Here is a 10,400-nt window from a genome sequence, read left to right as displayed (position 1 = left end):
TTTATATCCTGAGTTGTGTGTTGAGTTCTAGTACTGATATCTGTAGTGGTAGGAAGTTTGGACAAGTATATAGCTAGAGTATTTTGGTCATGTAGGGTATAGTCACTACTACACATAATGAAGTTGATGTTGTCTATGTGTTGTGCTGGAATGAACTAAAGTACAACTAGGTATAAACTAGTAATATAAAAATACAAATTAAAAATAGAGCAAGACTCTCACTTGTAATTGCACTAAGGTCTAATAATGACTTTTGTGGAGTCTATGTTTTGAGCTAGAATGAGCTATAGTACAATAGGTTTAATCTAATAATATAAAAATACAAATTAAAAATAGCACTAGTCTCTCACTAGTAATTGCACTATGGTCTAATATAGTGAATTTGGTATTGACTATGTATTGAGTTAGAATGAGCTATGGTACAACTGAATTTAATCTAATAATATAAAAATACAGATTAAAAATAGCACCAGTCTCTCACTAGTAATTGCACTATGGTTTAATATAGTGAATTTGGTATTGACTATGTATTGAGCTAGAAAGAGCTATAGTACAACTAGGTTTAGTCTAATAATATAAAAATACAAATTACAAATAGCACCAGTCTCTCACTAGTAATTGCACTATGGTCTAGTATAGTGAATTTGGTATTGACTATGTATTGAGCTAGAATGAGCTAGAGTAAAACTGTGATTAATCTAATAATATAATAAAGGAACAAGACTCTCAATTGTAATTGCACTAAGGTCTTATATAAGTTGTTTACAAGAATTAGAGTATAATTAGATTTAAATTGACAGGATAAAATACACAAATTAAGGTAGCAAAAGAATAATAAAAAAAATGATAAAAATAAAAATGGCAATGACTTGGTTATAATATGCTAGTAAGATGGTAGACAGGATAATATAAAAGTTGTAGTTGAAAATACTAGTTTAAAAAAGTATGGAATAAAAATGGTCAATAAAAGAAGTTAACAATAAGTTTGATCAATATAGTTTAAAGTAAAATTGGGCAATAATAGGGATTTAGAATAAAATTGAGCAATTGAGTATTTTTTAAAGTGAGGTAGAATTATTGAAGACAAGTTATGGTTAGTTTATAATAAAATAAGATAGAACAGTGATGTGGTAAGTTGTAATAAAGGAGATAGATTCTGTAGATATTAAACACAATTAAGACTATGAGGTAGAATGGTCGTTGAATACAACAATGACAATCAAAAGTAGTTGGGGTATTAGAATTTTAGGGGGGCACAAATTTATGACAATATAACACTAACATAAGAACATAAGAACGAAGGAACACTGCAGAAGGCCTACTGGCCCATGCGAGGCAGGTCCAAGTCTCCTACCGGCTTAAGCCAATGCACCCAACCTAGTCAGGTCAGGTCACATTGACTTAAGGGAGGAACACGGCAACCGACCTGGTAGCACAAGCTATGAGGTCCAACTCACACCCACCCACATCCACTCATGTATTTATCCAACCTATTTTTAAAGCTACACAACGTTCTGGCCTCTATAACTGTACTTGGGAGTTTGTTCCACTCATCCACAACTCTATTACCAAACCAGTACTTTCCTATATCCTTCCTGAATCTGAATTTCTCCAACTTAAAACCATTGCTGCGAGTCCTGTTTAGGCTAGATATTTTCAGCACACAATTTACATCCCCTTTATTTATTCCTGTCTTCCATTTATACACCTCAATCATATCCCCCCTAATTCTACGTCTTTCTAGAGAGTGCAGATTCAGGGCCCTTAGTCTATCCTCATAGGGAAGGTTTCTGATACATGGGATCAACTTTGTCATCCTCCTTTGTACATTTTCCAGAGAATTTATATCCATTCTGTAATACGGTGACCAAAACTGTGCAGCATAATCTAAATGAGGCCTAACCAAGGATGTATAGAGTTGAAGAACAACCTGAGGGCTCCTATTATTTATGCTTCTTGATCTGTGGACTATGGGTATTATCTGCACTTTACTCTGATTCTGTTAGTAGGTGGGTATGAGGCTAACTGATACCCACCCAGAGTTATTTTCTTTTCCTCTTTTACTTATAAGCTAAATAATGTAGATCTTACTCAACATAGCAAAGATTTATAATTCTGGGTGGCAGAAATATAAAGCCAAGACAATAGATCAATGGATCAGGGGCTTTATACAGAGATTTTGTCTACAAAAACATAGTATTGACTTAACTCATTTTTTGTAATATATATATATATTTTTTGTAAAAATGTATGTTTTAAATAGTGTTGCTGTTGTTGTTATTGTTATTGTCTGTTATTGCTATTTCTTGTTTTTGGCCTATCATATCGACATTTTTTTTTTTTAGTCTATCACACAAAGGAATAAAAGTTTTGTCTGTGATAACAACATAATTGTCAGGAGAGACGGTTAATAAGGATGGTCGGATAGTGTGAACATCCCAGGCACTTTTTTTTCATTTTTTTTTTAAGAAACGCAGTTTACAGTTTACGTCAGAGGTGGTGGACGCCTCGGCTCCTGCCCCTCAATAATCATTTTTCTCTACCGTTGCAGTTGATATTTGTGGGGGAACAGCAGCTGCAGTGGATCCTGGATTATTATAATAATCGCAAGTGTGCGCTAAAGCCGTAAGGGTGGCACAGCAGTGTGGTCTGGAGAGGGTGAAACCTCGGGGAGTTTCATCAGGTGTTCACCTCGAGTTCAGCTGAAATTAGCAAGTAATAATAATTTATTTCAGCATCATACAGAACGAAAGAAAATTTTTTATTTCTTTGTGTTGTGTAAAAATGTAGTTTACGTTATGTGGTTTACATTATCATGTTTAGATTTATCATGTAGTTTACATTATCATGTTTACATTATCATGTAGTTTACATTATCATGTGGTTTACATTATCATGTAGTTTACATTATCATGTGGTTTACATTATCATGTAGTTTACATTATCATGTGGTTTACATTATCATGTAGTTTACATTATCATGTGGTTTACATTATCATGTAGTTTACATTATCATGTGGTTTACATTATCATGTAGTTTACATTATCATGTGGTTTACATTATCATGTAGTTTACATTATCATGTGGTTTACATTATCATGTAGTTTACATTATCATGTGGTTTACATTATCATGTAGTTTACATTATCATGTGGTTTACATTATCATGTAGTTTACATTATCATGTGGTTTACATTATCATGTAGTTTACATTATCATGTGGTTTACATTATCATGTAGTTTACATTATCATGTAGTTTACATTATCATGTGGTTTACATTATCATGTGGTTTACATTATCATGTAGTTTACATTATCATGTGGTTTACATTATCATGTAGTTTACATTATCATGTGGTTTACATTATCATGTGGTTTACATTATCATGTAGTTTACATTATCATGTAGTTTACATTATCATGTGGTTTACATTATCATGTAGTTTACATTATCATGTGGTTTACATTATCATGTAGTTTACATTATCATGTAGTTTACATTATCATGTGGTTTACATTATCATGTAGTTTACATTATCATGTAGTTTACATTATCATGTGGTTTACATTATCATGTAGTTTACATTATCATTTAGTTTACATTATCATATCCCCGGTACGGCTGAGAAAACATTAGGGACGTATTTCCATAAGGTACCTGTCCCTTTTCACTCATCAGTATAAAATGGGTACCTGAGTGTTAATGGACTGGTGTGGGTTGCATCCTGGGACTGAACTGACCTAATTTGCCCGAAATGCTCAGGATAACAAGGGGTTTTCTGTATAGTAGTATGTCATTGATGTCAGCCAGGACTGTATACCATGTACATGTACTTGTAGAAATAAAGATTATTATTATTTATTATTATTATACCTAGGATGACCCAAAAAAAGTCTGACTTATTTCCATTGGGGCCCTTTTAATAAAGGAGATAATATTTTATTATTATACTGTAATGATACCTGAATTTATGTGTATCTGTACATAAATAATCTTATAGGCTTAAAACCCCATTGCTGTTATTAAAAGGCAAACATAGTTTGCCTTTTTATAACAGCATTGTATTGTAAGATACCAATTTAATTTCACATGTTTATTTTTTTTAAGCTTGCTAAGAAACCATGCTTGCTTCTGGTATCACATTAAAGTTATGCCTTCTAATTACCAGTAATTACATTGTTGTCTAGTAGGCAACACTCTCCCCTCATACACCACTGCCCATGGCTCAATCTCCAGCTGGCTGGAAATGCTGGTAGTAGTATTTCCATACATTTGCTGTGTATGTTCACCTAGCAAGCCATTAGGTGGTCAACTGGTGCAGGTTGCATCCTGGGGGACAAGATTGAATAATATCTTTATTTCTACAAGTACATGTACAATTATACATTTCTAGCTGACATCAGTTACATATTACTATATAGAAAGCCGCTTGTTATGCAGAGCATTTTGGGCAGATTAGGTCAATTTTGTCCCAGGATATGACGCACACCAGTAAACTAACACCCAGGTACCCATTATTACTGATGGGTGAACATGGACAACCGTTGTAAGGAAACATGCTCAGTGTTTCCAACCTTCGCCGGGAATCGAACCCGGACCTTCACCGTGTGAAGCGAGAGCTTCTGCCACCAGGCCACGGGCCCCAGTGGAAATAAGACAGACAGTCCATGATGACACACTGACTTTTTCTTGGGTTATCCTGGGTGGCTAACCCTCTGGGATTAAAAATCCAAACTAAATCTTATCTTACTATGTACTGTGATGTGACATTTAAACTTGTGTTACTCAAAATGGGCCAGACAGTCAGGCAACAATTTTATTGAAGTATTCTGGGTTACTCTGGGTTCTTAACCCAGGAAATCAAGGACACCAATAAACAAACTTTATTTCTTTCTGCAGTATTACAAAATGTAGTTCACATTAATATAATATATACAGAATTGTTATACTCCTTTGTATAAACATGTATCGTGCTAAAATAAAATATTATTAAGCACAAAAAGTCACTAGCATGCTGTGCATTTCAGGCAGACTAATCCTAAATGCTTAAACACTGCTTCAGAACTAGACAGTTTTTTTTAGTGTACAAAAGTGAGGTACATTGTACTCATTGGAGTGCAGGCAAGAGAGATATATCATAATCTACACCTGGAAGATTCTGGAGGGACTGGTTCCTAACTTGCACACAGAAATCACTCCATACGAAAGCAAAAGACTTGACTTGGCAGGCGATGTAACATACCCCCAGTGAAAAGTAGGGGCGCCACTGGTACACTAAGAGAAAACACAATAAGTGTCTGGGGCCCAAGACTGTTCGACAGCCTCCCACCAGCCATAAGGGGAATTACCAATAGACCCTTGGGTGTCTTCAAGAGGGAGCTGGACAGATATCTAAAGTCAGTGCCAGATCAGCCAGGCTGTGGTTCATACGTTGGACTACGGGCAGCCAGCAGTACAGCCTCGTTGATCAGGCCTTGATCCACCAGGAGGCCTGGTCATGGACTGGGCTGTCTGGGCACTGATACCTGGGATACCCTCCAAGTAGACTCTAGGTAGCCAAGTGAACAGTAGTACAAGTTTTTGGTTATCCTAAGTAATTTACACATACATATATATTAAACTATGTATGATAATTGTACTTATGTGTATCTGAATAAACTTACTAATCCTCTGGGTTAATAATCTGGACAAAAAAATCTTCTACAGGAAGGTATCATTATATCAGTCACATAAATTGAACCACTTAAGACTAGTCACTAATTTAAAAAAAAAATTAATCTACAGACTAACCTACATCACTACTTAGCTTGCCTTATCAATTCAAATAGAACAAGCAAAATTACTAAATAGCTTATTAGGTACATTACATAATTTATAATTAGCTTTTCAACTATAAATCTTAGCACCTGTCTGTAACCTGTACTTAACACTCGAGCTTGAGGACCGCACATTTATGCTCTGTTATGTTCATAGCTCCCCTCAAGGAAGGTTCCTTGATGTTGGTGAGGGGCTCTTGATTTAGGGAATTGGATCTGTGCTCCAGTTCCCCGAATTAAGCCTGAATGCCTTCCACATCCCCCCCCCCCAGGCGCTGTATAATCCTCTGGGTTTAGCGCTTCCCCCTTGATTAGTATAATAATATGTTCATAGCTCAGCTAGTAGCTACCTCAGCTCGCACATTGAGTGACCAGAGTTCAATTCCCAGAATGAGCAAAAACATTAAGCATCTTTTCTTACACCTCCTGCATATAAGACATGAACTGACTTGGGTTATCCAGGGTTACTAATCCAAACAAAATCTTTTAATCCCAGTCACTGGGGTTCTTGCATTATAAAGCTACATACAGTGGTACCTTGGGATACAGACTTAATTCGTTCCAGAAGGCTGTTCAAGTGCCGATACTAAACGAATTTGTTCCCATAAGGAATAATATAAATTAGATTAATCCATTTCAGACCTCCAAAAATACACTTATAAAAGCACTTACAAAAATACACTTACATAATTGTTAGAGTTTTGAGCTGTTCATATCCTGAGGTACCACTGTAGTTTTAATTTTACATAGGCATTTATAGATGGTGACCTATTCTCTACCCTTAATGATATTAACAAAGTAAATCAACACAAAAATTAATATATATTCAGACACAAAATATGAATATTTTAATGCAGTAAATTACTATTTTAGCAATAAAAGAATTTGCTTCCTTTCTGCAGCTTCATTCATTAGATATTCTTTGGTGTTATTCATAAATTGCTATATATCAAATTTCCATTGTGTTCTGCGTTGGTGTATACGTAATAGGTACGTACAGTACCATATTTTTGGGAATAATAATAGGTAGGTAGTAGGTTGGTAGACAGCAACCACCCAGGGAAGTACTACCGTCCTGCCAGATGACTGTGAAACAGAAACCTGTAACTGTTTTGCATGATGGTAGGATTGCTGGTTTCTTTTTCTGTCTCATAAACACGCTAGATAACAGGGATATCTTGCTACTCCTACTAACACTTTGGTCACACTTCACAGACACGCACATGCATATATATATATACATACATCTAGGTTTTTCTCCTTTTTCTAAATAGTTCTTGTTCTTCTTTATTTCTTCTATTGTCCATGGGGAAGTGGAAAAGAATCTTTCCTCCGTAAGCCATGCGTGTCGTATGAGGTGACTAAAATGCCGAGAGCAATGGGCTAGTAACCCCTTCTCCTGTAGACACTTACTAAAAAAGAGAAGAAAAACTTTATAAAACTGGGATGCTTAAATGTGCGTGGATGTAGTGCAGATGACAAGAAACAGATGATTGCTGATGTTATGAATGAAAAGAAGTTGGATGTCCTGGCCCTAAGTGAAACAAAGCTGAAGGGGGTAGGAGAGTTTCAGTGGGGGGAAAGAAATGGGATTAAATCTGGAGTATCTGAGAGAGTTAGAGCAAAGGAAGGGGTAGCAGTAATGTTAAATGATCAGTTATGGAAGGAGAAAAGAGAATATGAATGTGTAAATTCAAGAATTATGTGGATTAAAGTAAAGGTTGGATGCGAGAAGTGGGTCATAATAAGCGTGTATGCACCTAGAGAAGAGAGGAATGCAGAGGAGAGAGAGAGATTTTGGGAGATGTTAAGTGAATGTATAGGAGCCTTTGAACCAAGTGAGAGAGTAATTGTGATAGGGGACCTGAATGCTAAAGTAGGAGAAACTTTTAGAGAGGGTGTGGTAGGTAAGTTTGGGGTGCCAGGTGTAAATGATAATGGGAGCCCTTTGATTGAACTTTTTATAGAAAGGGGTTTAGTTATAGGTAATACATATTTTAAGAAAAAGAGGATAAATAAGTATACAAGATATGATGTAGGGCGAAATGACAGTAGTTTGTTGGATTATGTATTGGTAGATAAAAGACTGTTGAGTAGACTTCAGGATGTACATGTTTATAGAGGGGCCACAGATATATCAGATCACTTTCTAGTTGTAGCTACACTGAGAGTAAAAGGTAGATGGGATACAAGGAGAATAGAAGCATCAGGGAAGAGAGAGGTGAAGGTTTATAAACTAAAAGAGGAGGCAGTTAGGGTAAGATATAAACAGCTATTGGAGGATAGATGGGCTAATGAGAGCATAGGCAATGGGGTCGAAGAGGTATGGGGTAGGTTTAAAAATGTAGTGTTAGAGTGTTCAGCAGAAGTTTGTGGTTACAGGAAAGGGTGCGGGAGGGAAGAGGAGCGATTGGTGGAATGATGATGTAAAGAGAGTAGTGAGGGAGAAAAAGTTAGCATATGAGAAGTTTTTACAAAGTAGAAGTGATGCAAGGAGGGAAGAGTATATGGAGAAAAAGAGAGAGGTTAAGAGAGTGGTGAAGTAATGTAAAAAGAGAGCAAATGAGAGAGTGGGTGAGATGTTATCAACAAATTTTGTTGAAATTAAGAAAAAGTTTTGGAGTGAGATTAACAAGTTAAGAAGGCCTAGAGAACAAATGGATTTGTCAGTTAAAAATAGGAGAGGAGAGTTATTAAATGGAGAGTTAGAGGTATTGGGAAGATGGAGGGAATATTTTGAGGAATTGTTAAATGTTGATGAAGATAGGGAAGCTGTGATTTCGTGTATAGGGCAAGGAGGAATAACATCTTGTAGGAGTGAGGAAGAGCCAGTTGTGAGTGTGGGGGAAGTTCGTGAGGCAGTAGGTAAAATGAAAGGGGGTAAGGCAGCCGGGATTGATGGGATAAAGATAGAAATGTTAAAAGCAGGTGGGGATATAGTTTTGGAGTGGTTGGTGCAATTATTTAATAAATGTATGGAAGAGGGTAAGGTACCTAGGGATTGGCAGAGAGCATGCATAGTTCCTTTGTATAAAGGCAAAGGGGATAAAAGAGAGTGCAAAAATTATAGGGGGATAAGTCTGCTGAGTATACCTGGTAAAGTGTATGGTAGAGTTATTATTGAAAGAATTAAGAGTAAGACGGAGAATACGATAGCAGATGAACAAGGAGGCTTTAGGAAAGGTAGGGGGTGTGTGGACCAGGTGTTTACAGTGAAACATATAAGTGAACAGTATTTAGATAAGGCTAAAGAGGTCTTTGTGGCATTTATGGATTTGGAAAAGGCATATGACAGGGTGGATAGGGGGGCAATGTGGCAGATGTTGCAAGTGTATGGTGTAGGAGGTAGGTTACTGAAAGCAGTGAAGAGTTTTTACGAGGATAGTGAGGCTCAAGTTAGAGTATGTAGGAAAGAGGGAAATTATTTCCCAGTAAAAGTAGGCCTTAGACAAGGATGTGTGATGTCACCGTGGTTGTTTAATATATTTATAGATGGGGTTGTAAGAGAAGTAAATGCGAGGGTCTTGACAAGAGGCGTGGAGTTAAAAGATAAAGAATCACACACAAAGTGGGAGTTGTCACAGCTGCTCTTTGCTGATGACACTGTGCTCTTGGGAGATTCTGAAGAAAAGTTGCAGAGATTGGTGGATGAATTTGGTAGGGTGTGCAAAAGAAGAAAATTAAAGGTGAATACAGGAAAGAGTAAGGTTATGAGGATAACAAAAAGATTAGGTGATGAAAGATTGAATATCAGATTGGAGGGAGAGAGTATGGAGGAGGTGAATGTATTCAGATATTTGGGAGTGGACGTGTCAGCGGATGGGTCTATGAAAGATGAGGTGAATCATAGAATTGATGAGGGAAAAAGAGTGAGTGGTGCACTTAGGAGTCTGTGGAGACAAAGAACTTTGTCCTTGGAGGCAAAGAGGGGAATGTATGAGAGTATAGTTTTACCAACGCTCTTATATGGGTGTGAAGCATGGGTGATGAATGTTGCAGCGAGGAGAAGGCTGGAGGCAGTGGAGATGTCATGTCTGAGGGCAATGTGTGGTGTGAATATAATGCAGAGAATTCGTAGTTTGGAAGTTAGGAGGAGGTGCGGGATTACCAAAACTGTTGTCCAGAGGGCTGAGGAAGGGTTGTTGAGGTGGTTCGGACATGTAGAGAGAATGGAGCGAAACAGAATGACTTCAAGAGTGTATCAGTCTGTAGTGGAAGGAAGGCGGGGTAGGGGTCGGCCTAGGAAAGGTTGAAGAGAGGGGGTAAAGGAGGTTTTGTGTGCGAGGGGCTTGGACTTCCAGCAGGTATGCATGAGCGTGTTTGATAGGAGTGAATGGAGACAAATGGTTTTTAATACTTGACATGCTGTTGGAGTGTGAGCAAAGTAACATTTATGAAGGGGTTCAGGGAAACCGGCAGGCCGGACTTGAGTCCTGGAGATGGGAAGTACAGTGCCTGCACTCTGAAGGAGGGGTGTTAATGTTGCAGTTTAAAAACTGTAGTGTAAAGCACCCTTCTGGCAAGACAGTGATGGAGTGAATGATGGTGAAAGTTTTTCTTTTTCGGGCCACCCTGCCTTGG

General features: G+C 37.3%; 1 protein-coding gene across 2 annotated transcripts in view; it reads left to right on the top strand.

The window, feature by feature from the left end:
- Positions 1 to 2,351: 2,351 nt before the first annotated feature.
- Positions 2,352 to 10,400, top strand: part of LOC138854768 (uncharacterized) — a 168,177-nt gene continuing 160,128 nt past the window's right edge. For both annotated transcript variants that reach the window (XM_070099721.1, XM_070099717.1), the window contains exon 1: positions 2,352 to 2,715. The gene's annotated coding sequence lies outside the window, so the exon portion shown is untranslated. The remainder of the gene's footprint in view (positions 2,716 to 10,400) is intronic.

This window comes from Cherax quadricarinatus, chromosome 5, assembly GCF_038502225.1.
Source record: "Cherax quadricarinatus isolate ZL_2023a chromosome 5, ASM3850222v1, whole genome shotgun sequence".
Taxonomy (NCBI): domain Eukaryota; kingdom Metazoa; phylum Arthropoda; class Malacostraca; order Decapoda; family Parastacidae; genus Cherax; species Cherax quadricarinatus.
The sequence above is the reverse complement of the archived record's forward strand: the minus strand, read 5'-3'. Positions and strand labels throughout refer to the sequence as shown.